The sequence below is a fragment of the Catharus ustulatus genome, chromosome W (genome assembly GCF_009819885.2).
Source record: "Catharus ustulatus isolate bCatUst1 chromosome W, bCatUst1.pri.v2, whole genome shotgun sequence".
Taxonomy (NCBI): Eukaryota; Metazoa; Chordata; class Aves; order Passeriformes; family Turdidae; genus Catharus; species Catharus ustulatus.
The window spans coordinates 341819-367454 of NC_046261.2; the positions used below are offsets into that span (position 1 = coordinate 341819).

Genomic DNA, 25636 nt, shown 5'->3' on the forward strand with positions numbered 1-25636 from the left:
CCCAAAGAACTGGGTGAAGCTTTGGGAGAAAACTTCCCCTGGTGTTACCTCTTCACAAGGGGTACAATTAATAATGAAACCCCAAAAACATACACTTAGTGTGTGATAGCCATGTATCCATGTGCCACATTCCCCTGAGGCACCCGAGTAGGTGGTGAGGGTCCTTTCCAGTGGTCTAACATGCTAGGCTGGCGTGAGCTGATGTATTCAAAAAATGTTAAGTATACAAGCCAAGCAACAGTAATAGAAAAGCACTGTGATAATATATGCACTAACATTGGGAAAATGAAGGTCAGAAGAAAAAAGTGAATAAAAGTAAAACCCAGATATCAAACACTAAAACCAGCAATGAAAGCAAGTAATGGGTCTTGTAGGATTCTAGTGAATTGCCCCAGACAAATTATTTGGCACAAAAACCTTTGAGAAGTAACATACGCTTTGAACTATGTCAGAGAAATTAATGAGAACTGTGTATCTGGCAGGATGTTGATAGGAAAGCATAAAGAACTGAGAGTCAAACAGGAACAATCTCTTCTAGAGGACTTCTTTCCTAGCAGGGGCAAGAAAGCTCACCATATGGCAAAGGCAGCGTTTACACCAAGGAGGAAGAGAGCAGGCAGGAAAAATATTTGTAACCAGTGCATGACACAAAATTTATTTCAAATTGTTCTTTAACAGGTAGAAATCTTGAGAGAAACTTGTATAAAGGGATCCAAAGACAGTCCATCATTAATGGGATAGGATCCATGTGATCAGACAACACTGGACCAAGTGTCACAGGAGTTATGAGAAGAAATTATCAGGGTGGGGAAAAACCCACGGGGATGGGATTGAGGCTGTTTCACAGAAAACCAACATAAGCAGCATGACCACATTTTTCAGGAGGGATAAAATATGTATTATCCACAACTAAAACACATGCTTTCCTATTTCTAGCTACTTTTCTTGCTTCTTTGTAAGCAAGAACCAGTTGGAGAAGGACCACCAGAAACAGTGTAACCTTTCCATAGTATCGGCCTAATACTTAACACCACCTTTGCCTCAGTTTACAACAGAAAGACAGGTTCTCCTCAAGACAACTGTCCTCCTGGGCTGGTAGATGGTGTCAGGGAGCAGAATAGTCCCCCTGTTATCCAGGAGGAAGCAGTCAGAGATCTGATGAGCCACTTAGATGTTGGCAAATCTATAGAACCAGATGGGATTCATCCTAGGGTGATGAGGGAACCGGCAGATGAGCTTGCGAAGCCACTGTCCACCGTTTACCATCAGTCCTGGCTCACCGGGGAGGTCCCAGATGACTGGAAGCTGGCCAATGTGACAGGAAGGGACAGCATAAATTCTTATCACAACATGGAAACCCTGAAAAGAAAACAAAGCATATGAGAAGACCCACAAGCTTCTTTGCCAAACTCGAGACGTGCTGAAACATCTTTGAGGAGGATTGGAAGTAATCATCATTTATTTGAATCAAGGAAATCTTGTAGACTTATGAAAATTTAATCGACAGATTTAAAGAGGCTGAACTTGGAATATTGCTACCTGCAAAACTTGGTAAAATCCACTCAAAACGCTACCAGATTATAGCCGTGTTATTGTTCTGGCCATGAGAATGGGATGCCTTTCTCGGATGAAGGAAGAGGACATGGAGGGGAGGGTAGGCGGGAGCACGACCGGAGTTTGGCGCTTACCCCTCGACCGGTCGGACGTCAGGGTCCGGGCGGGGAAGGGGCGGGCCGGACCGTGACCATCGATGGGGGCGGCCGCTCTGCTCTCGGCTCCTCTGTCCTGCCTCTCGGCTCTGGATTAGCGAAACTGGCGACGTGGGACATCCTCCGACTCGGCCCCTGCGCCCTGCCTCGCCCGCCGAGGTGAGGCGGGGACTGGGAGCCAGCCACGCCGCAGCGCAGGGGAGGTTGGGGAGCCAGCCGCCCCAGTGTTCCCGGGGCCCAGACGCAGTGGGCCGCGGCTCTCTCCTGCACAGCCCCGCCAGCGTGGTGAGGGGCGGCGGCGGCGAGCTCCCGGTTGGGCGATTGGGCGGTGGGGCCATGGCGCTGCGGGCCCGGGCGTTGTACGACTTCAGATCGGAGAACCCGGGGGAAATCTCGCTGCGGGAGCACGAGGTGCTGAGCCTCTGCAGTGAGCAGGACATCGAGGGTTGGCTGGAGGGTATCAACAGCCACGGCGACCGCGGTCTCTTCCCGGCCTCCTACGTGCAGGTGATCCGCGCCGCTGAGACGCCGCTGCCCGCCCGCTACACCAACCTGCCTGCCGGCGGTTTAGAGCCGCTGCTGCACCCTGCCGCCTTCAAGCCGGCAATACTAGAGGCCCCGCCGGCGGCGGCGCCTGAGCCCTTTTCGTTGCCCCCCCGCCGCCGCCGGGTACCCTTTCCTGCCTACGCCCTACGGCGGCTCCTGCCAGATCAGCAGCCAGGGCAGCGATGACGACTGGGACGATGACTGGGACGAAAGCTCCACGGTGGCCGATGAGCCAGGCTCCCTGAGCAGCTCCTACCCCGTCTACGAGGTGTCAGGCAGATGGGCCTCTGGCCACTACCGCCTGTCCATGCAGTCTGAGGTGTCTTTAAGCTCCCACAGTGGCCATCTAGCAGGCCACCTGCACCTGCCCAGCAGCAGCACCAAGAGTTCGGCCGTGGTAAGCCGCAACCTCAACCGCTTCTCAACCTTTGTCAAGTCCGGTGGGGAGGCTTTCGTGCTGGGTGAGGTATCAGGCTTTGTGAACGATGGGGACAAGCTGTGCGTGGTGCTGGGCCCCCGGGGCCCTGAATGGCAGGAGAAGCCCTACCCCTTTCAGTGCTCCATTGAGGACCCCACCAAACAGACTAAATTCAAGGGCATGAAGAGTTACATCGCCTACAAGCTGGTGTCCAGCCACACTGGGAAGCAGGTGCACCGCCGCTACAAACACTTTGGCTCTATGGGTGCCTGGCTGAGAAGTTCCCTGTCATCTCTGTGCCCCACTTGCCAGAGAAGCAGGCCACTGGCCGCTTTGAGGAGGACTTCATCTCCAAACGTCGCAAAGGCCTGGCCTGGTGGATGGACCACATGTGCAGCCACCCCGTGCTGGCTCAGTGTGATGCTTTCCAGCACTTCCTCACCTGTCCCAGCACAGATGAAAAGACATGGAAACAAGGTAAGCGCAAGGCTGAGAAGGATGAGATGGTGGGTGCCAACTTTTTCCTGACCATCAGTGTCCCTGCTGGCTCTGGGGCTGGCCTGGACTTGCATGAGGTAGAAAGTCAGGTGGATGGCTTCAAAGCCTTCATGAAGAAGATGGATGAAAGTGCCCTGCAGCTTAATCACATAGCCAATGAATTTGCTCGCAAACAAGTCACTGGTTTCAAGAAGGAATACCAGAAGGTGGGACACTCCTTTAAGTGTCTCAGTCAGGCATTCGAGCTGGACCAGCAAGCCTTTTCGACTGGCCTCAACCAAGCCATAACCTTCACTGCAGAAGCCTATGATGCCATTGGGGACTTCTTTGCAGATCAGCCCCGGTAGGACCTCGATGCTGTGATGGATTTGTTAGCACTGTATCAGGGGCATTTGGCCAACTTTCCAGATATCATCCAGGTCCAGAAAGGTAACACCCTTACATGTTTTCTGAAACTATAAAGTTTCAGTGGTATGCACACAGATATGGGGACAAAGGGCTAAATTTGCTCTGCATATGGCTTACTGGCCTTGAGTTAAATCTTTCAGTGTTTACTCAGGTAAGCTGTTGCTAAAAATACAAAGTAACACATCAGTGGCAATTTACATTCTGTGCCAGAGGTCTATAAATTGTTTGGAATTTTATTGGTCAGAGATTACTGTGTTTGTGTATCTCTGAAAGAAACTGCATCTTCCTACACTGCTGATACATTAGAGATTAATGGGCTTGTTTACAAAACTTGAAGACAAAGTGGTATGAAAACATCTATTACTCTTTGATGTATGTTAGTTATCTTAAATCTCTGACCTATTAGGTAATAAATATGAAGTAAACTGAAGATGGAGATATCTGATTGACTACTCTGAGGTGCACATGGTGGTGTGTGCATTTTTCAGTGTCAGATATTCAGATGAGATGTTTAAAGCTGCTGGGGTTTGTCAGTTCAACCATACATGAAACTCTCTTGCTACCTTTGTAAGGATGATGGTCTACCATGATGTTCTTAGTTGGAGTTATTTATCCTTTGCCCTTATTATCACAAAAAGATGTTGCTCACCTGTTATCCTTTTATCATCTTTCTAGCTGAAAATTTCTTCTGATGTTCAGGTTGGTGTTTGTATGATGCTTTGTGATCCACTGGAGTAAAAGGAACTCCAAATATGAAAAAATCATCTGCTATATAACTAGTGTTCAGACAAATCTAAGTTTATAGCATGATATATGTGTAGATGATTTCCCAGCTGTTAAGTTAATACTAGTAATATATTCATCATTATGAAAAGACCAGCCCATCATTCATTCTTTTTGCTGTTATATATGATCAGGGATGTGTGGGGACTAGAGCTGTAAAACAGTTGGAAGAGTTTTTTCACTAGATCAAAAAGGCAGGCTTCCAGGAGGTGTGCATTATTGCTGGGAAAAACTGAGGAGGCAAAGTTGGTATAAAGTACACAAATTGTTATTTTAAAAAAGTAAACTTTTCATTAAAATTACATGTATCAAAGTCAGATTTCCATTCTTCTGTCAAATCTTGAAACTTAGGAGTGGAAACTTAAACAATCACTATTGTTTTGAATGGAAAAGGGAAGTGTGGAATCTAATCTTAAAGGAGTTGTTCTGTTAGTTGCTGTGTCATTGTGTTCTGATAACAAATTTAAAGTATTTTAAATTTGGAAAGAAGGATGATCTTGGTAATGCCTCGTGTTTGAAAGTAGAGAATTTTGGAGTGAGTTGTCAAATAGGATTATTTGTAAGCTTCTGGAAAGAAAACAGAGGGAAAGATTTTTAATTACGTGGAATAAGACAGCAGATGATATACACTATTTAAATACTGTATTCTCAAGATTTAAGACTGTATAAAGTTATTCAATTTAATATTATTGGAGACTTTACTCTGAGGATTGTGAATAATAAGTTACGTGCTTGATTCAATCCATATTTCCTTCAACTTGTATAGGTCTGTTTCCTTTATAGTTCTGCTTAAATCTGCACTTATTGCTTAGGTTTACCATACCGAACCAGAGAAAGATCATCTAACTGAGCTTCCACTAGAGCAGTGCATGAGCATGACATATGTAGAGCTGATTTTGTGCCAGAGCACTGTGTTGGAACTGGTTGGAGAAATGTACAGTCAGTCTGTGTGCAGATATTGATGCTCCAGCACCTCTTGTCTAAAACTGCCTTTAACACAATATTATCCCTGGTACATAACTGCCTTTAGAAAATGGCATGCTGTATTGGTTTTGCATGGCCTGGTTTTCGGTAGTGGGGGGGGCACAGAGGTACCTTCTGTGAGAAGCTGCTAGAAGCTTCTACCATGTCTGGTACAGCCAATCCCTGATGGCTCTGAAAATGGACATACTGCTGGCCCAATTATAGAGATTGGTAAAGCCTCTGTGATAAAATATTTAAGAAAAAAAAAATGGGGGCAGTTTTAATTCCAACTAGAGAAGAGGAAGAGGTGTGAACATGTGAGGGAAACAACATGGAGACAGTTTCCAGTCAGTGGAGAAGGAGTGGGAGGAGGTGGTCCAGGTGCCAGAGCCAAGAGTCCTCTGCAGGCTGTGGTGAAGACCATGGTGAAGCAAGCAGCTGCCCCCCTGCAGCCCATGGAGGTTCATGGGGAATACAGAGATCCACTTCCAGCCCATAGGGGAGGTTCTCATGCCAAAGCAAGTGGATGCCTGGAGGAGGCTGTGATCCAGTGAGGACCCCTGCTTCCAGGCTGGAGCAGCCTGTCCTTGGAGGGCTATACCCTGTGGAAGAGTGACCTACGCTGCAGCAGTTTTGGAATGACTGTTTGCCCATGGGAGGGACTCGTGTTGCAGCAGATTTGGGAGGACTGCTGCTCGTGAGATTGGAACCACGCTGGAGAAGTTGGCAGAAAACTGTCTCATGTGGGAAGGGACCCCACGGCGTAGCAGGGGAAGGACTCCTCTCCCTGAGCAGCAGAAGAAAATCTCAGGTGATAAACTGACCAAAACCCCCATCCCCTGTCTCCATGTGCTGTTCGTGGGAAGGAGGGAGGGGCTGGGGGAAAAAAGATGGTTTAAAAGTCTTATTTTTTTCTTATTTTTGTACTGTGTTCTTCTTAGTAATAAGTGCACTTTATATCTTTTAGTCAAGCCTGTTTTGCCCTTGTTTTCTCCCCATCCTTATCTCAACTCATGAACCCTTTGTTTAAATATTTCTCTCCTCATTCCAACTGTGGCAGGGGAGGGCGAGTGAACAGCTGTTGTGGGTGCCTGGCATTTGACCAGTGTCTAACCACCACACATGCTTTTGAGATACTGGTCTTCTGAGTGCCCATGTTAATCATAGGAATAGGGTTAGAGCCAGGTTAAAAGTTTGTTGTTGTCATTCCCTTTACAAAATAGGGAAACTAGAAGAAAACTGAGAGGAAGATCTTTTTTACTACCAATATATTGCTGTTTTATTACAGTAATTTCACGACTATAAGGTGCACCAGATTATAAGGTGCACCTCCGGGAGCTGGCAAATTTCGCAACTTTGTACATTATATAAGGCACACCGGACTATAAGGCGCACCTTTTTTTTGCAGCGAGGATCCGCGCCGCGTGCAACAAAGTAACGAATTAGTAACGGAATCGCGCGATCACGGGGTTTACTGGCAGGTACTTAATTTGCAAACATTTTTCACAGATTGGCGTAGCTTTTAAACGCAGCCCCAGACGCCCTCCCCGTGCCGCAGGCCTTGACACTCCCACCGGCCCCTGGCGCCAGCTGGTGAGGCGCAGCTCGGGGCGGCCACGGCTCGCGGTGGTCCAGGGCAGCTTGGGGCTGCCCGCGGTCTGGGGCGGCTTGGGGCGACCCGGGGCTGCCGTGGCGTGGCCACAACTCGCACTTCCAGGTTGGCTCGGGGTGGCCATGGGTCCCGGCTTCTGTGGCCGCCAGCTCCCTCCCTCCCCGCGCAGCTCCTACTGACCGGGGCTGCCGGCTCCCTGCCCCCCCTCGCAGCTCCTGCCGGACCGGGGCCGCTGGCTTGCTACCCCCCCTCGCGGCTCCTACAGGGCTGGCGCTGCCTGCTCCCACCCACCCTCGCGTCTTGGCGCTCCTGCGGCGCTGCCCCCCCTCGCGGCTTCCACTTCCGGGTTGGAAAATTTCACAACTTTTTCCATTTATATAAGGCGCACCGGACTATAAGGCGCACTTCCAGGTTCGGGCCAAAATTTTAGTCGAAAGGGTGCACCTTATAGTTGTGAAATAACTGTACTTTAATAAAGTTACTTGTAACAAGGTATCACTTTTTGGATCAGATGAAAATATTAACTTTTTGGTGTTCTTGCAACATAAGAACTGTCTTTTAAATTTACTGTGATAGTTGTCAGTGTTTGAGAATTATTGTCTGTATAGACCAAACAAAAATCTTTCAGTGTGCAACTTCTTTTTGCGTGTCCTTAGAAGTGGTAGAAACAAGCTGTTTGATATATTGCTTACATGATCACGACTTTAAAAAGATGAACTCTGTAGTTAGGAGTACTTTTCCATTTTTATTCTACATAATGCAAATGTATTGTCCACTCGGGGCAAAACTTGAAGCATTTTCTAGACTCCATTTCTATATTGTCCTAGACCTGAGAAGGACCAAAAAATAATGGCTGCTATGCTCAAAACATACCTGTGGGTAAAATGAGACTCCCTTGCCCTGTTATAGGTTTGCTCTACTGCAGATAGTTGACCAGGTGCTTAATGTGATTTGGAAGTGTGTTTTGTGGTATGGACTGAGAAGTCTGCATGTCTGGGGTTTTTGAATAATTTCTGCAACTCTTCTGCAAAAAGAAGGCCAGAGGATCTCTGAGCCAGAGACAAAAATTTCCCTCCATTCGGGCTTTATCTTTTCTCTTAGAATTATGAACCAAAGCCATGTAAGCCTCACTACTGCTTTGTCTGTGTATGAGCAGGAAGATATGCTAATTATTGTGATCTTTTAATGTTTTGGCGTCCAGGTCTTTCTGCTTCCCATGTTGAGGATACCATACATGATCTGAAGTGTGTCAAAAGAGGTTGTCATTTTGGTCACTTGTGTAAAATATGTGGGCCACTGGACTGTGTGAATATTTTCAAGCTGTTTATTATCTTATTAATATTGTAAGTATTTTATTAAATGGCAATAACTTCAATGGGAAGTTTTAAATATTCCTCACCTTCCTCCTGTGCACCCAGAATTTAAGGAATGTTCTGTGAAAAAAGAAAAAATTGAACTTCCTACTCTGGAAGAGACAGAGGAAATATTTGAACTCCCATATGCCATTTGAGGACCAACTTTTATTTTAGTAGGCTTTGTCACGACCCACTGGTAGGGGACGTGATGTTCATTGTAAGTTCTCATCAGGCTGAACAAAGACACCAGACCAAGGGTCAGGGAACTTGTCTGTTTTATTCTACAATCATCTTAACTCTGGCAAGTAACCCATTGCTTAGACTCAAAAAGTGGTGACTAGCAAGCCCTTAATTTACAGTACATTTCAATAAGCTCTCAACTCCTGCAACAAAATTCTCAAAGGTACTGGCTCACAAACCACAAAAAAATCTGCAAATCTTGAAACCTCCCATCTTCACAGCTGTGTTTGTGGACCATGTCCAATTCATGGGGTATTACTTTTAAGGGTAAGTTGTTCAAAGGCAAAAGTTATTTTTTATCTGTTTTTCTTCAAATCCCTCTGTTCATACTTTATTCTCCAGGAACAGCGATCCCCCTTTCCCTCGGGGCAAAGGATCTTTTTCTCAAACACTTCAACTCCCTCGTGTTTTTCTTCACGATTTATAGGAATCTTCAATGCAGTACAGTCTAAACCATAGCTTACAAAAAAGATTTTTCAGCCAACTTTCATGGCGTTTCCTCAATTTCTTCCCATCTTGAAACTGAGCTCTTACTTCACTGACTTTAGTGTATTTTCTTTCTGCTCTATTACTTCTTAATCAAAGGAGGAGGATAGGTCTGCAAGTCTCATCCGAGCATTGGAAGGGTTAAAATTTCCCACAGTAGGTGCAGGGGGCTGGGCCAGGCCATGCTGGAATCGTGCCAGGATTTTCAGGCCACAAAGGCCACGCTCGAGGGGGAGGGGGCTGGATGAAACTGCAAAGCCCAGCAAGTACATGCGTGGGGGTGCTCTGTTAAAACGGAGTCCAGCTGCATTCCCCTAAGCCCCGTAAGTGGCTGGGGGGCTTCGCCTCTCCACGGCTGCTCCGAAACGGCGGCAGGGCCCCGCTGAGCTGTGGCCACGTTGGAGGGCGAAAGCTAGGATCTTAGCAAAGGCTTCTCTTTCCCCTGGCCATCAGGGCCACTGGTTGAAAACAGGAGGAGCCCACCCCTGCCCGGCCGGGCCGCATGGAGAGGGGGCCGGGCCGGGCAGGCCGGTATTACAGTAATTTCACGATTATAAGCCGCACTGAGTATAAACCGCACTTCTGGGTTTCAGCAACTTTTTGTTCTTTGTCCATATATAAGCCGCACCTGATTATAAGCCGCATGTTACAATACAGAGTGTGATAAAAGGTATCTGTTCGATCACCATCTGTTGAGGGTGGGGACAGTGATCCTTATCTCAATGGCAGATAATCTACTAATGGGCCATCCATTGAAACTAGGCAGGGCATTGTTCTTTATCTTTTCACAACCCATCCTTCCTCCAGAGAGTCATTGTCTGCTAATGGCCCATTGAGTCCCACTGTGTGACTGATAAAATTACTGCATCCCATGGAAAGTTGCTCCACCCAGGGGGAAGAGCCCAACATTTCTTACCAAGATAAAAACAGAGGTTTTGGGACACTAAGGTAACCCCTTTCTCCACTGGACTCCAGAGGAAAACTGGATTTCTCCACATCACCACTGGACCTCCGGAGGAAAACTGCACCTTCTGCAGGAGCACTGCTTCAACTGAATCACATCTGTCACTGTAGGAGGATGCAGCCACCATTTAATGGGACTGCTACCAACACCCTGCCTGACAGGGTGTCAGGTTGTGCTCTGACTTTGTCAGGGTTTGGAGTTTGTTCCTTTGTAGTACTGTATTTCTATTTTGATTTCCCTAGAAAAGAACTGTTATTCCTAATTTCCATATTTTTGCCTGAAAGCCCCTTGATTTCCAAATTATAATAATTTGGAGAGAGGGCGTTTACATTCTCCATTTCAAAGAGAAGTTCCTGCCTTTCTCAGCAGACACCTGTCCTCCAAACTAAAACAGCAACTTTTTGTTCTTTGTCCATATATAAGCCGCACCTGATTATAAGCCGCACTTTGGGTTCGGACCAAAATTTTAGTCAAAATGGTGCGGCTTATAATCGTGAAATTACTGTACTTGCTCGACAGCGGGAAGAGAAAGAGAATTTTTCTGACTTTTTCTTGCTTTTACCAATGTGATTCATGGAGGCAAAGTAGCTTCTCTAATTGGTTTCCCAGGCTGTCAGTTATTAAATCAGCTTCCAATGGTTCCATCAACTCACAGAGGAAGTTCTCATAGAGAAAAACCTCTCCGTGTGTGTGTGTGTGTGTGTGCCCTCCTCCTAAGTGACTTCTATGCAAAACCAGCACACTCTAACACAAGCTCCCCACTCCCACAAAAATCTTTCGTACAGAGTACAGAGTAGAATATGATACCTGTACTTTGCTCAGACAAAGCAAGGGAGAAGAGAATTAAAGGCAGAAAAGAGAGAGAAAGATCACCAATCCTTAGATCCCCCATTGGTACTGCTGCGTGGATTGTCTGGAGCTGGTGAAGCAAAGAAAGCAAAAGAGAAGAGGGAAAGCTATCAGTTTGCTTTTATAGTTAATCTGGTGCATGCCTCATGTAAACTAGACTTTTCACGTTGTTTTCTTCATATGTGTTCAGTCAGCCCTTTGAGCCCTCCTTCGGGGAGGGAGAGATGATGGGAGTATGAGTCTCAAGGAGGAGCAGGAAGCTGGCTCAGAACAGGGCTACCCCACCTCTGCAGGACCCGCTCTTCCAATCACATCTTTCTTGTAACAGAATGTTTGAGACAAAACATGCTTACACCTGGTCCTCCATAGGCTTGAAATATGAGTTGCACTTCTGTAATTTCTTTTGCAGAAATGGTGTAACTTTCAAGATATGCTAGTTTTAGTGACTCTAATTTCGAGAAGAAAAGCAGCCTCTCATCTTCATTTGTAATGGATAATGCCTTTTTTCCTGTGTTTTTAAGGTCTGCTATGATGGGTTGACCCTGGCTGGAGGCCCCTCTGTCACTTGCCTCCTCAACTAGACAAGGAAGAAAAAACATAACAAAAGGCTTGTGGGGGAAGATAACGACAGGGAAAGATCACTGAGATTACTGTCATGGGCAAAACCGAATTGACTTAGGGAAAATTTTAACAGATTTGAGAAAGTGGCCTAAATGTTTTCTAAGATCTAAGCAGCAATTCCATTTCATCTGCAGGGCAAGATTTAAAATAATTATTTTCAAAAATATCTGAATTACTCTTTTGCTTCTTTATCACCATTTGTTCAAGTAAAGTAAGGCAAATGGTCTTATTTACCTAAAGCAAACTTAATTCTAAAAATGTCTAAAGAATATTTGAACAGTCTACTGGGAGTATTTTTAGAATAACTCTCAAAATTATAATAAAAAAACCCCATTCCATATAGGCATACATCAAAATTTCAAGCATTGAAAAACCCCAAACAGCACTGAAACCTGGATTTTTATAACGATTTTAGGGTTTTTTTGAGTGAGGGTATATGTGTTCATAAGTAAATCAGACTGGTCAAAATGCACACCTAAAATTTTATATCACAATTTAAAATCAGTTCTCTTGCTTGATTTCTTGCCTCTTAAATTTGTTGTGCAGACATGTTTTTTCTGTCCCTATTTTTCCTTTATCCACTTATCCCTCCCTCCATCCCTCAGATACATACAGTTTCCAAGGGGTGTTGCCGAAGAACAAAAGGACAAAATCTTGCAGCAAGTGTTAAAATGGTAAGATAAAAAGCAGATAATTAATGAAAGCTTTCAGGTCCACAAAACATGGGTATGCGCACAAGTGATAAAGAATTACTACAATTTTTATAAGGTTAATTAATTAGTATATCTAGCCGATATATCCAATAGGAAATCAGTTACCCCAGTAACCCACCCTTGGGTCTGCCCCTTGGAATTGTTCCAGGGACTTCTTTGCCCTATTTCTTGTTATGTCTTCTCAGATTCTGGTTGAAAAACAAAATGTCCTTGTTAGAAGTTCTTTTTTTTTATAATAAGACTAAACAGAATTTCAGGAATGGTCAAAACATTAGCTTATTATTCTAAAATCAAAGAGAAAGGGTAGAAAAAATACTGGGAGCTATATAACCATGTATTAACAGTCTACAGAGCTACAAATATATGAAAAATATATAAAAAGCAAAAATCTTTAGGCATCAAAGGTCCAATTTTATTGTCTAAAAGCTAAGCATGTAAACCTAGCAAGATGACCCTCACAAAGGGAACAAATAGTTGTGTATTTACATATCATCTGTTTAAGCATTTTAATGAAAAAAGTTGAATTGCTCTAGGATGACTTTTTTCTTGCCCTGTCAGGTTCCCCATTTCTATTACAGCAATGATGTAGTGCTGTCTACTTGCTGATAAATCACCCAATATTACCTCCCAGTAACCTGAAGGAAAGTGAGACTTTAGCATGTTTAAAATATGAAAGAATCTAGAAACCATATAAAATTCTAGGTTTCTTGGTGTTTGTAAATCACACAGAAGACAGCAATGAACAGGACTAAAACTGAGCAATGGCTTAATTTGAGGAAGATTAAACAGGGGAAAATATTTGACTTAATGTCCTGTCTACCAAAAATGTGCATAGGTATTTTTTAATATGTTTGTTTTTTCTCTTTTCCTCTCCCTCCCCCCAATCTCACCTCACCTTACCTTACCTTACCTTACCTTACCTTACCTTACCTTACCTTTCTAAAAGAGCAAGATTCACTTAGTCACGATGAGTTTCTCAATTCAAGTACAGTTATTTCATGACCATAAGGCGCACTGGACTATAAGGCGCACCCCCCGGGAGTCGACAAAATTCACAACTTTGTAGATCATATAAGGCGCACTGGACTATAGGGTGCACTTTTTTTTGCCGCAAAGATCCGTGCCGCGCTCAACAAAGTAACTAATTAGTAACGGAATCCCGCGATTGTGGAGTTTACTGGCGTGTGCTCAAATTGGAAACATTTTTCACAGATTGGTGTAGCCTTTAAACGCAGTCCCAAGCACCCTCCCCGTGTGTGGGCCCCGGCACTCCCGCCCGCCCCCGACGCCAGCTGGCGAGGCGAGGCTTGGAGCTGGTGCCGCTCGGAATGGCCGTGGTACCGAGCGGGCGGTGCACAGAGTGGTGGCAGCACGAAGCGGGCGGTGCCCAGTAACTCTTCGCTCCCCCCGCGGCCAGTGGCACCCAGCGGCTCTTCGTTCTCCCCGCGGCCAGCGGCACCTGGCGGCTCTTCGCTCCCCCCGCGCCCGGGCTGGAGCCAACTACAGCTCCCTCCTTCCCTGTGCGGCTCCTGCCGGCTGCAGCCGCCCGCTCCCGCCCCCCCTCACGACTCAGCGCTCTCACACCACCGCCCCCCCATTGCAACTCACACTTCTGGGGTGGCAAATGTCGCAACTTTGTACATCATATAAGGCGCACCGGGCTATAAGGTGCACTTCTGGTGATTTACCAAAATATGAGTATTGGTCTAATACCGATACTCAACTGTGACAGACAAAAGACTCTCTAACAATTTAAAGTTAGAAAGGGTATGTTTATTCAGCGCTGGGCAGCAGCGTGGGGTAGCCCCCTAATACGCACTGCGAAATTACAGGTGGTCACAGAGTCTATTTATTAACAAAAGGTTTAAATAAATACATATTCATAATACCAACCCCTCCCATCCCCTACTTTCTATGGTAATTAGCTTGAATGGCTATTAAGCATGTGTGGTTGGCTTCTTGAATTAAGTCTGGGGTCATTTTTGTGGGGAGGGATCCTAAAAGGAGGAAGTAAGGCGAGTCTTCCTCGCCCTGAACTTTCGACCCTTTTCTATTAATGACAATACAAATGATTTCTGGGGATATTCCAATTTTTCAAAGAATGGGTTTCTGGTTGCGATTGTTCATGCTTCTTCAGGCCTGCTTACCAGTTTCGTCGTTTCCCATTGTAAGCACACCTGAGCAAACATGAGATGACAGACGATCAATCAATTATTTAAGTTTAACTAAAATCTTAATTTTTCTAAGATTAGTGTTTCACTGGGTTCGGGGGAAAATTTTAGTCAAAAGGGTGCGCCTTATAGTTGTGAAATTACTGTAGTCAGTTTGGAACCTATTTGCATGATATATAAATTAGATGGCAGATAGATGTTTCATAGCTGATAAAACTGCAGTGATTTTTTCTTAAAAATAAACTGGTAGCAGAGGAAGAGTGTGGCTTTCTTTTTTGGTCCCTGGTGGTATTTACTAGGACCAGAGAGTGCTAAAATTATTTAGCTATCTCTCAGAAAGCACACATTTTGCCAGCAGACAAAGACTGGAGGCCTTAGTTGACGAGTTCCACAAGAGTCTTTATTTCATGCGAAGGGTGATCAAGCAGGTTCTTTTGTTGTTTCTGGGGTTTGTGCAAATTATTATTAGGGTTTGGGGAAGCTGATTTTTCTGGGCAGTTTTTTACAAAGTGTCCAATTTCTCTACAGTAAAAACAGCGAGCTTTTTTTTTTAATTCACCACTGCAAAAACATCTGAGACTGCCTGTGAAATCCCTTTAGAAACTGCCAGGGCTACTGTGTTTTCAGTGGATGTGTGTTTTGTGCAGCTTTCTACCATTTGTTCAATGGTTGACTCTGTGTCTATGGGCAGAGCTCTTAAAATAGATTTGCATTGTTCATTTGCATTGCACAAGGCAAGTTTTGTCAGCAATTCTTTCTGTGCTTCGGAACTATCAATCTGTTTTTCCAGGGCATCCTTAAGTCTGTCTACAAATTTTATGAAACTCTCATCCACACCTTGTTTTATAGTAGAGAAATGCAAGGTAGGTTTTGAGTCATCAGGGGTTAGAAGGAATGAGGTCTTTGCTGCATTAGCTATTTCTTGCAGAACCTCTTCAGGGAGTGTGTCAATTTGTTTTTAAGGTTTCTCAAATTCACCTTCACCAGCAAGCTGTTGAATGGTGTATTTTGTCCCATTTGGAATCTTGTCATATTTATCAACTAACAGTAGTAAATGTTTTCTCCAGTGTCTTTCCCACAACATGAATTCAGCTGAGGTGAGGAGACATCTGAATAGGTTTTTCAGATCATGTGGAATTAGGGTGTGTCCAGAAAAGGTAGCATCTAAAGAATTTTTAAAAATTTGGGAAGACCTGCCATGTTCTGAAGCCAATTTGGACAAATCATTAATATATTTTGGGTTAAAATTGTGCCACTCTGCTTCTCGTTGAGCCCCAGGATTCCTGCTTTTCTTATAAGTAACTGGGAAAGCAGAAATTTTTTTGGGCCATTTTCCACTGATTTGAATTTGCAGCTTGAAGTTGGACAGAAGTCCATGGGTCAGGTTTATTTGCATTCAAAACATTTGGTTGAGAACCGGTGTGGTCTGAATAGGAAATGGTTTGTTGGCAACAATGTTCATGGCTTGTAGAGGATTCTGTCATGTGGTTGAGTGGGGGAGCAGTGGAGTGTTTATGTTCAGGGGGGTGTGTGATTTGTGGGACGTGAGCTGGGTAAGGTTGGTGATGTGACATGGTTTGAGCTGTAGGTGACGCTGCCTGGGGAGGGAAGCTGGGACCCAGTGGGTGCCCAGGGCAGGCTTGGGGGCATTCACTGCGCATGTGCGGGGGAGCGGCGACAACGCTGTTCAGTGCAGGTGGGGAGAGAACGGGGGGGCTCATGGTTGGGGGGCATAGAGGGGTTTGGTGAGGAGGGTAAAAGGCACCCGTGGCTTGGGGAGGGGGGTGAAGGGCTGTCGCGAATGGCTGGGGGGGACCGAGAGGGTAGGGCTGGGTGAAGGGGGATGACGACACGGACTGCGCATGTGTGTGTCTCAGCAATGGCTGCAACCGGTCCGCACCTCTGTGCGGGCAGCATGGGGAGGGACGGCACAACGGCGGGATGCCGCGCGGCAGGGGAAGCGGGGGGGAACGCAATCGGCGCGGGGGGACGCGGGGGTGGCGGAGCAGAGGCGGGGAGGGGCGGTCCAGGCAGCGGCGCAGTGGCGGCAAGGGGGATGGAAGCGAGGGGAATTGCCGGGGGGATGGGGGCAGGGTTGGGAGCTGCAGCGTGTGCGGTGGGGGAGGCAAACGAGACTGGGGGGGGTCGCGGGCATGGCTGAAGCGGGCGGGGGAGGGGCAGGGGCGGGCAGGGGCTGGCAGGGCAGAGAGGAACGGCGCAGCGGGTACAGGGGGGAACGGGGCAGGGGACGTGTGGGAGTGCGGGCACTGGGGCAGCGGCAGAAGGTTGTAGGGGGGCAGGGGGAGGAGGAGGGGGCGCAGTCATCGAGGAGGGGGCGGGGAGGTCTGTGGAGTTTGGGGGAGTAGAGGAAGGTTGTGCAGCTGCTGCGGGGGGGGACAGGCAGGGCGTGCTGAGAGGGCTCTTGGAGCTGGCTGTACTGGGGGAGGGGTGGTTTTAGGGGTGCTAGGGGAGGGGGAAGGGGGTTTTTCATGGTCAGGACACGGGGGGGAAGGGATGGGGGAGGGAGAGATGGGCTGGGACAGAGTGGGATCATTTTGAGTGGGAGGAATTTGATTTTTTACTGCATGTTCTATATGTTGGAATAAAGGAATAAAAGAAGAAACACGAAAGTTGCCTTGGGTTTGTAAGAGATAGATGTGAGTACCGATTGAATCTAAAAAGGAGGGTGAAGTAATAGTTTCAGAGTTACAGTGAGGAAATTCAACAGAAAACCATTTAATGAAATGTTTTAAGTTAGCTTTAGAAAGGTGCCCTTTTGAGAAGGTGAAATTGTTAGAAGAAAGCAGATTGAAGGTTTTTAGGAAGAGATCTTTCTCAATATGGGAAAGCTTGGGGGTTGTGAGTTTGTTTCCCATATTTTTTCAAACCAGCAGAAAAAAGAGAAAAAAAATCAAACAAAACAAAAATCCCAGAGAGTGACCCAGAGATTCCCGCGCGGGTGTTAGAAAGGGCAGAGTGAGAATACTCATGGATTCTTCAGTCAACAGGGTCGAGTTGCTGCTGGTTTGTGCTGACTTCGTCGGGTCTCAGGTCCGGACTCCTGAGGTTGTCCGACGTTCCTTCAGAGATGCTGCTCTTTTTACAACAAAGAGCAGGTTCTGAAGGGTGGTGACGACTGGAAGACAGATCAGTTCCAGAGAACTGCCATTCATCAGTGTGAAAACCCAGTTTTCAGGCACTGTTCAAGGCGCCACAAATGTGGCTTTTCTTTTTGGTCCCTGGTGGTATTTACCAGGACCAGAGAGTGCTAAACTCATTTCTCTATCTCTCAGAAAACTCACATTAAGCCAGCAGAGAAAGACCGGAGGCCTTACTTGATGAGTTCCACAAGAGTCTTTATTTCATGCGAAGGGTGATCAAGCAGGTTGTCTCAGAACAAAGGGCAGACAGCCATATTTATAAGTTCAAGGGGATTGAAACTACAACCAATAAAAGTTTATACAAAGAACAGCATCCAATTTAAGTGAGAAGTTCTAAAGGTAAACTGACCAATTACACAGACTAATTTCTAACCAATTATCTTCCAAAGTGTTAGGAGAGTGACCAAATTCTTAAGGAATTTGGCTCAACCTTGGTATCTAGGAGACCTTATCTATTATAGCAAGTTCCAGGGGCCAGGGGAAGATGGCTTTGGCAGAATTGTATCATACACAGAAGAGTATAACTATTCCTCCCCTGGCAAAGACTATATTGATTGCTACACATCAGAAAGTGTATCCAGATTGCCTATTTAGTTCCAACAGGGTGGAGAAGTTTTGATTAGAGCTTACACACATAGATTTGACCAAAGACAGTACATTGTCAGCTCTTGTGTTCTTATGGGTACTTGTTCACTGAAGGCAGTAAGATCCTATCTACTGAGAAAACCTTGTGGACAGCTAGAGAGTAGCAGAACAGTGTAGATATTGAAAAAATAAAAATTGTTTTGGAGAAAGAAGAAGTAATTTTATTTTAATGACTATCTAATACCTTTTCAGCTTGAAGCTTGCAAAGAATCTAGATAGTCAGATGGTTCTCTCTTGCAGCTGAGAGAAATCCAGGTCTTGCTAAAAGGATTTCCATCCAAACAGGGAAGACAAAAATTGGTAGCCTAAAACCAGAAAGTAACTCCCAGAGCTTTTCCAAGTCTTTTTAAGCACATAATTTAAAACAAATTACCTTTCCAATTTTGCTATTTTGCAATCACCTTTGAAACAAAATGTGCTGATTTTGGCTGGGGTAGAATTAATTGTCTGCACAGTGACCAGTATGGGGCTGTGTTTTGAATTTATGCTGAACACAAGGTTGACAATATAGAAATGTTTTTGTTATTGCTGAGCAGGGCTTGCACAGAGACAAGGCCTTTACTGCTTTTCCTAATGCTGTGCTGGCAAGGGGATTAGCAGTACATGGGAGGTTGGGAGGAGATACAACTGCGACAGGTAACCCCAAATGACCAAAGGAATATTCCAGACCATATGACATCATGCTCAGTATAGAAAGTGGTCCTGGTTTAGGGCAAATTTAAAAAAAAACAAACAAACCAACCCCCCAAGACTCCTCCCCCACCACTGGGTTCGGGAAAGAATTTCCTCAGAGGAATAAAAGTGGAAAAAACCTGTTTATTAATTAAACAAAACACTCCCAACACGAGAGAGGTAAATTAACAACCCCTGATGACAAACAAAAACTTTTTCACCGGTGTAGGAGGTGACAAGCTCAGGAAAGTCTCTCCTGTAGGTAGCGTTAGTTTCCGGGCAGGATGACTGCTGCAGGTCTCAGCTTTGCAGGGTTCCCGGTGTCCCTCGGTGATCCAAGTCCGGTCCAAACAGGTTTAAAGAGTGTACAGAAAAGAAAAAAAGGAAAAGAACAAAGAACAGTCCACAGAAAAGATTGGACTGCCTAACTAATAAGCAAAAACAAACTAAAGCTACCAGAAGCGGCTGGCATGCGGCAGCAGCAAAGCAGCAAAGCAGCAAAAGCAGCAAAGCAGCAAAGCAACCAAGCAGCAAAGCAGCAAAAGCAGCCAAGCAGCAAAGCAGCAAAAGCAGCCAAGCAGCAAAGCAGCCAAGCGGCAAGCAGCAGAGCCGAGCAGCAGAGCTAGCCTCCCAAGCACAGACATGGGGGAGGGGAGCCAACTGATAAGTAGACTAAACAAACTTCTACTTAAACAGGACACACGATTGGGGATACAGACCACCATAACGTCACCCCAGGACATTCCACCCCTTATCTCCATATCGTGAGTCCACTACTAAACACCATGTAAAACTTCATCAATTAAATACTTCCATCTCATGCCTGTGTGATCTAGTATTTTGTGTCACCCCACAACCAGATCTCCCTGAGGTACACATCGTGTTGTTCCATCTCTCTGCATTACCCACCACGTACAACCTGGTCCTTGAGCAAAAACAATCCCACGAATGGGTTTGTCTGTACTCGAGGCAGAATTTATCCATACTGTCTTTCCTAACAAACCTCTGACATGGGCCACTGGGACTTTATCTCCCTCTATTATATGAAGGGACTCAGACTGGGCAGGACCTGCTCGGTTAGTGGAGCCTCGAGTGTTAACTAACCAGGTGGCCTTTGCTAAATGTTGCTCCCAGTTTTTAAAAGAGCCCCCACCCAATGCTTTTAGAGTAGTTTTTAACAATCCATTGTACCTCTCCACTTTACCTGCAGCTGGTGCATGGTAAGGGATGTGGTACACCCACTCGATGCCATGTTCCCTAGCCCAGCTGTTTATGAGGCTGTTCTTGAAATGAGTCCCATTGTCAGACTCAATTCTCTCAGGGGTACCATGCCTCCAAAGGACCTGTTTCTCAAGGCCCAGGATGGTGTTCCGAGCAGTGGCGTGGGGCACAGGGTAGGTCTCCAACCATCCAGTGGTGGCTTCCACCATGGTCAGCACGTAGCGCTTGCCTTGGCGGGTTTGAGGCAGTGTGATATAGTCAATCTGCCAGGCCTCCCCATACTTGTACTTGGACCAACGCCCCCCATACCAGAGGGGCTTCACCCGCTTGGCCTGTTTGATGGCAGCGCACGTATCACAGTCATGGATAACCTGAGTGATACTGTCCATGGTTAGATCCACCCCTCGGTCTCGTGCCCACTTATAGGTGGCATCTCTACCCTGGTGGCCTGAGGCATCATGGGCCCATCGTGCCAAGAACAATTCTCCCTTGTGGTCCCAATCAAGGTCTATCTTTGACACCCCTATCTTTGCAGCCTGATCTACCTTCTGATTGTTTTGCTGCTCTTCATTAGCTCTACTTCTGGGGACATGGGCATCTACATGGCGAACCTTCACAGGTAGTTTCTCTAACCGGGTAGCGATGTCTTTCCATTCTTCAGCAGCCCAAATTGGTTTTCCTCTACGCTGCCAGTTCGCCTCTTTCCATCTTTCCAGCCATCCCCACAAAGCATTGGCTACCATCCAGGAATCAGTGTACAGATAAAGCTTCGGCCACTTCTCTCTTTCGGCAATGTCTAGGGCAAGCTGAATGGCTTTGAGTTCAGCAAATTGACTTGATCCACCATCTCCTTCAGTGGCCTCTGCGACCCGTCGTGTGGGGCTCCATACGGCTGCTTTCCACCTCCGATTCATCCCTACGATGCGACAGGAACCGTCGGTGAATAAAGCGTAATGAGTTTCCTCTGCTGGCAGTTGGTTATATGGCGGAGCTTCTTCAGCCCGTGTCACTGGTTCTTGTTCCTCATCTGTGACACCAAAACTTTCACCTTCGGGCCAATTTGTAATTACTTCCAAAATCCCAGGGCGATTCAGTTTTCCAATCCGGGCGCGCTGTGTGATAAGGGCAATCCACTTGCTCCATGTAGCACTGGTGGCATGGTGGGTGGAGGGAACCTTTCCTCTGAACATCCACCCCAGCACTGGTAGTCGGGGTGCCAGGAGGAGTTGTGTTTCTGTGCCGATCACCTCTGAGGCAGCTTGGACTCCTTCATAGGCGGCCAAGATTTCCTTCTCTGTTGGGGTGTAGTTGCCTTCCGACCCCCGGTAGCTCCGACTCCAGAATCCCAGAGGTCGGCCTCGAGTCTCATCGGGCGCCTTCTGCCACAGGCTCCAGGACAAACCATGGCTCCCAGCTGCAGAGTAGAGCACATTCTTTACATCTGGTCCTGTCCTGACTGGGCCAAGGGCTACGGCATGAGCAATTTCTTGCTTTATCTGGGCAAAAGCTTGTTGCTGCTCAGGGCCCCAATGGAAATCATTCTTCTTGCGGGTAACCATGTAAAGAGGACGCACAATCTGACTGTACTCAGGAATGTGCATCCTCCAAAAACCTATAGCACCTAAGAAAGCTTGTATCTCCTTCTTATTGGTTGGTGGGGACATAGCTGTGATTTTGTCGATGACATCAGTAGGAATCTGACGCCGCCCATCTTGCCACTTCACTCCCAGGAACTGGATCTCCCGAGCAGGTCCCTTAACTTTACTCTTCTTGATGGCAAAGCCGGCTTCCAGGAGGATTCGGATGATTTTCTCTCCTTTCTCAAACACTTCTGCTGCTGTACTCCCCCACACAATGATATCATCAATATATTGTAGATGTTCTGGAGCCTCACCCTTCTCTAGTGCAGCCTGGATCAGTCCATGACAGATGGTAGGACTGTGCTTCCACCCCTGGGGCAGACGATTCCAGGTGTACTGCACACCCCTCCATGTAAAGGCAAACTGAGGCCTGCACTCTGCTGCCAGGGGAATGGAGAAAAATGCATTGGCAATATCAATAGTGGCGTACCACTTTGCTGCCTTGGACTCCAGCTCGTACTGCAGTTCCAGCATGTCCGGCACAGCAGCACTAAGTGGTGGAGTCACTTCATTCAACGCTCGATAATCTACTGTTAATCTCCATTCCCCTTCAGATTTACGCACAGGCCAGATGGGGCTATTGAAGGGTGAGTGGGTTTTGCTGACCACCCCTTGGCTCTCCAGCTCTCGGATCATCTTATGGATGGGAACTACAGCATCTCGAGTTGTTCTATATTGTCGGCGATGCACTGTGGAAGTGGCAATTGGTACCTTTTGCTCTTCTCCCTTCAGAAGTCCTACTGTAGTTGGGTTCTCAGACAGTCCAGGTAAGGTGTTCAATTGCTGGATGCCCTCTGTCATCACAGCTGCTATCCCAAATGCCCACCTGAATCCTTTTGGGTCTTTAAAATACCCCCTTCGGAGGTAATCTATGCCTAAAATACATGGGGCCTCTGGGCCAGTCACAATGGGGTGTTTTTTCCATTCCTTCCCAGTCAGACTCACTTCAGCTTCCACCAAAGTAAAGTCCTGGGATCCACCTGTCACGCCAGCAATAGAGACGGATTCTGCCCCCACGTATCTCGATGGAACTAATGTGCATTGTGCACCAGTATCAACTAAAGCTTTGTACCTTTGTGGTTCCGATGTGCCAGGCCAACGGATCCACACAGTCCAGAAAACACGATTTTCCCTCACCTCACCCTGGCTAGAGGCAGGGCCCCTCTAAGCCTGTTTATCCTTCTTTCCTTGGGCACATGTTTTGGAGGTTCCTTCAAGGGGATCGGACATGTCGTCATCATCATCATACTTGGCAATTCGGCTACGGGCAACTGGAGCTGCTCTCCTTTTGGTGGAATTTCCTCTTTGAGTCTTGCCTTCCTTCAATTCATGCACTCGTTGTGCCAGAGCAGCAGTAGATTTTCCATCCCATCTCCTCATGTTTTCTCCACAATCACGCAGGAAGAACCACAGCTCAGCCCGTGGGGTGTACCTTCTCTCCCCATCGGGGGAACGTCTGCGTTGGATACCAGGGCCTCTAATTGGTGCAGCCGAGATTTGGAGAAGGTCCTCCTTAATCTCATCCCTGAGTCTCTTATGATTCTCCTCTATCTTGTCTTCTAATTTCTGCAGACGTGTTTCCACAGCTGCGATTCTGGCATGTGTTGGACCATGTACAGCATCTGCATATGCTCGGAGCTTCTTTGCCATATCGAGCACGGTCTCATCCCTCTCATCCCTCTTCATTATTGCCAAAGCAGAAGCGTATTCATGTGGTCCAAGTCGCACAAGTTTTCGCCACATCACAGATGTACATGGTACCAAGTCTGGATTTCTAGTTGTTATGTCATCTGAGAAGATAATCTCTGCCACTGCCATTTCTCTCAGGCGTTGGATTCCTTGTTCTATAGTCTTCCACTGCGTCTGCTGCATATAGAGATCGTCTGCACACAGGTATCTTTGTGCTACACTGTCCAGGACCCGTGCCCAGAGGCTGTGAGGGTTAGTCCCCCTCATCATTCCTTGATCGATGACAGGATCATGTGACAGGGATCCCAAATGCCTCGCTTCAGTGCCGTCCAGAATTGTAGCCTCGCCTGCAGCATCCCAAAGACGGACCAACCAACTAATTATAGACTCATCAGGTCGTCGAGTGTAATCCTTTCTTAGACCACGGAGGTCCTTTAGGGAAAAGGATTCAATATTGGCCTCTGATCTTGTACCAGTTGCTTTGACTCCTGGTTTTATGTCAGGAGGCGCTGAGGGTCCTTCTCCTGCATCACCATCATCATCATCATCATCCACTGGTCGATTGGTCTTGTCTGTGGATTTCCCACTTCTCGTGCTAGTAGCAACAGCCATTGGTTGAGGCTTACTGTCTGGTTTAGCTGCTGGCCTTGAGCCTGGGATGTTGGCTGCAGCCTGAGTGACTGGGATAGTGGCTGATTTATCTCCCTGTCCCCTTTCCTCTGCCTGCTGCCCTACAGTATCTAGCAGAGTGCGATAAGCATATGCCAGGGACCAGCTCACCGCAATGATCTTTTCCTCCTTGGAGTTATCATGGCATTTCTCTTTAAGGTATTTTGCCACCTCATCTGGGTTCTGAATTTGTTCAGGGGGAAAGTCCCAGACTATAGGATCTGAAAATTCCTTCAAGATTTGACCCATATGTTCCCATTTCCCACACCACTCAGGATTCCTCACACTTTGCTCTAATCCTAAATCAGGAGTCACATCAGCCCCTCTAGAAATCTCAGCTCTTATCCTATAGAAGCTGCATACTGTATAAAGCAAGGTTGCTACATTAAACAGCAGAAAGATGGTCTCTTTAGCAGTCAAGGGAAACTGAACATACTCTAATAGGAATGTAAAAAATTCAGGGGAGACGAAGGAAAACAAAGGCTGAAAAGCCTCATCCCCTGCTTCTCCTCTAACAAACTGGGCACATAACCATAACCATGAACCATACATTCCTGGAACAGACTCCAGCATCTTTATAAACCTCCTACAAGCCATTACAACTAAGCCCAGCCCAATGGATATTCTGGTCATTGCCCCCCTGCTGCAGAAACTGCGTACTAGGGAAAACACCGGAGCTATTTCTGGGTGAGAAAATAAACCCAAGGACCATAGAGGTATTAAGACCTCAAAAAACCCTAAAGAGCAAAAATACATGCAAGCCTCCACCCCCAGAGACATTATAAATTCAAACAACATTATTAGAACGAAGTTTTTTCCACTTTCTCTTGCCCACAAGGTTGGGCGCCAAAAATTTGTCCTGGTTTAGGGCAAATTTAAAAAAAAAACAAACAAACCAACCCCCCAAGACTCCTCCCCCACCACTGGGTTCGGGAAAGAATTTCCTCAGAGGAATAAAAGTGGAAAAAACCTGTTTATTAATTAAACAAAACACTCCCAACACGAGAGAGGTAAATTAACAACCCCTGATGACAAACAAAAACTTTTTCACCGGTGTAGGAGGTGACAAGCTCAGGAAAGTCTCTCCTGTAGGTAGCGTTAGTTTCCGGGCAGGATGACTGCTGCAGGTCTCAGCTTTGCAGGGTTCCCGGTGTCCCTCGGTGATCCAAGTCCGGTCCAAACAGGTTTAAAGAGTGTACAGAAAAGAAAAAAAGGAAAAGAACAAAGAACAGTCCACAGAAAAGATTGGACTGCCTAACTAATAAGCAAAAACAAACTAAAGCTACCAGAAGCGGCTGGCATGCGGCAGCAGCAAAGCAGCAAAGCAGCAAAAGCAGCAAAGCAGCAAAGCAGCCAAGCAGCAAAGCAGCAAAAGCAGCCAAGCAGCAAAGCAGCAAAAGCAGCCAAGCAGCAAAGCAGCCAAGCGGCAAGCAGCAGAGTCGAGCAGCAGAGCTAGCCTCCCAAGCACAGACATGGGGGAGGGGAGCCAACTGATAAGTAGACTAAACAAACTTCTACTTAAACAGGACACACGATTGGGGATACAGACCACCATAACGTCACCCCAGGACAGGTACCTACATGCTGGGTGAGATTTTAAGTT

General features: G+C 46.5%; 1 pseudogene across 1 annotated transcript in view; it reads left to right on the forward strand.

Moving 5' to 3' along the window:
- Nucleotides 1-1721: 1721 nt before the first annotated feature.
- LOC117005098 overlaps nucleotides 1722-25636 on the forward strand; it is a 64123-nt pseudogene continuing 40208 nt past the window's right edge. Inside the window, exon 1 of the transcript XR_004419769.2 lies at nucleotides 1722-3600. The product of XR_004419769.2 is annotated as a sorting nexin-18-like (transcript). The remainder of the gene's footprint in view (nucleotides 3601-25636) is intronic.